The 2,304-nt window shown below is 29.6% G+C and overlaps 1 long non-coding RNA gene across 1 annotated transcript; it reads left to right on the forward strand.

The window, feature by feature from the left end:
• The first annotated feature begins 1,049 nt into the window (after positions 1–1,049).
• Positions 1,050–1,935, forward strand: LOC117924296. The gene is made up of 2 exons (XR_004652753.1): positions 1,050–1,198; positions 1,722–1,935. It is a non-coding gene; the product is annotated as an uncharacterized LOC117924296 (long non-coding RNA).
• Positions 1,936–2,304: the final 369 nt, after the last annotated feature.

The raw sequence follows: 2,304 nt of genomic DNA on the forward strand, positions 1-2,304 counted from the left end.
AAAGTATAGTTAATCTTTTCTATCTAAATAAAAGTAATAATGACATACATGCATTTGCTAAATTTTTATATTGTTTATAATGACACAACCTTAATAGAAATTTATAAGTTAATAAATATTTAATAAATTAATATTTTAACATTAGAATATTTGGTAGCATCACTTTAACATATAATTTGTAAGTGAAAATAAGCCTATTTTATTTTAATTTATTAAGGTTGAGTTATTGAAAAACAAAATCCTAATTTAAGGCAATTTTATCAAATTTTGGTAGTTTTTACAAGCATATTCATTATTATTTTGAATAGAAATTTGTGATTAAAAAGGATAAGATAATGTTTCCATTTAAAAAATAATATCAATATATTGAAAACTATACCTATAATCTTATTTTAATATTTTGGATAAGACACTAAGTTATGCCTCTATATTTCTAATTGTTGGAATTAAAATATATTGCCACTAACTTGGGTCGGGGTCTCACAAGTATTACGTAATTAAGTTATTATTTATGTGTTTAATTAGACATTAAATCTACTAAGAATACTTAATTAGTATTTAGGTATCATAACTAAATGTAGACCCACAAAATCAATCCATAGACCCATTTCTTTTAAAATATTTTAAGGCCATTTTATTTAGTTTGGGCCCATTACATTTATGCTTTTGCCTGAACCATAAAAAAAGCTTAATAAATAAGTTTTTTTTTTCCATTTCTATTCCATTTCCTTCCACTTACGGTCGCCCCATCTTCCTCATCTTCCTCATCTTCCTTTTTCTCTTCTTTTCCTATTTTTTTTCTTCTTTCTTCTTATTTCTTCTTTCTTTTTTCATCCTCTCATCCTCATATTCATGGCAGCCTCTACGCCACCACCTCCATCTCCCGTGTTGTTACCATCCATGAGTCCCACACCCACCATGCCACCATCTTTATATTCCCCCATGGCTATTGTTGCCATGTTCACTACAACTCAAACGTGCTTCCCGATGTTTCACCATAGTCTCGATACAGTTGCAATTGTTTCACCATAGCCCCGATGAGATTCTTGATGTTCCATCACCATCATAGCCACCATTGTTGCAGCCCACAACCTTGGTACCTCCTGCATTACCCATTGAATTTTGTTGGACTGACATCAACACCACCATCTCCATGGTTGCCACTTCGTTCTTCATCTTAGGGCTTCAAGAGACGTAGGTAAGTTTCCTTGGATCTCTACAGTACTTGTTGAGGTAGTTTTAATTTAATTTTTATATGGGCTTGGGTCTCATTTGCTATGGGCTTCAAATATTTGGTGCATGGGTTTGATGTTATAATATTTTATTACTTGGGCCTTGTGTTTCATTTGGTTGAGCCCAATAATAAGAGTATCAGGCACACATAAGCAGGTTGGTTCTTTGAGAACCATGGAGTTTTGTTGAACCTTAGGATTGTTGAGGTCATGGTTCACCATTGATTGGGCATCAAGCAAGAGATAAGTATGGATGAGGCTTCATCCTGGAGGATATGTGAGTTTGAATGTCCACCGTGTTTTACATTGAATCTAGAATCACAAAATCAATTCAATTACAATTGATGATATTAAAGATTAATAGGTGTATTTATTTTATCTTTGTGATATTGAAGGTTAGTATATTTACTGTCCTATGAAAAAAAAAATCTTTTAATTTTTTGGTATTTATTACTTAATTTTATATTAATTTTGTGTTTATTCTACTAGGTATCTAAGAAATACATCAAGAAAAAGACAATGATGCAGAAACAAAGATCACCTCTTATGAAGATAATGTTGTACTTTTCAATTTAAGTTTGTATATTATTTTAATTGAATGTTTTTAGCTAGGTTTTGTTTGTATATAGAAAATAGAGAGGTACTTGAAAAACATTTATGGAATTGTGTTCTTAATATTTAATGTATATGTAATGATTTTTTTCCTTAAATAGTAATTTATTTAAATTATTTTAGGGACTTGATTGTGATTATCATAATTAAAAATATACCAAATTTAATTTTGCGATAGGTTTCATATGGTATATAACATGTTCATTTTCCTTAAAAAATAAAAATTATAATAAAATAATATTAAATTTTTCATAAGTTATATTGACATATGCATGGTTCATGCCCAATATTGACATGTGCAGTGGCAACTATGACATATGTGATACCAAACATTGACATTTATAAAACAATTATGATATATATAAAATCTAACCTTGACATATATATTTAGAAATCTTGACATGTGTGGGATTAATCATGACATATATGACGTCTGACGTTGACACTTGTTGGAGTAACC

Source organism: Vitis riparia, chromosome 10 (assembly GCF_004353265.1).
Source record: "Vitis riparia cultivar Riparia Gloire de Montpellier isolate 1030 chromosome 10, EGFV_Vit.rip_1.0, whole genome shotgun sequence".
NCBI lineage: Eukaryota > Viridiplantae > Streptophyta > Magnoliopsida > Vitales > Vitaceae > Vitis > Vitis riparia.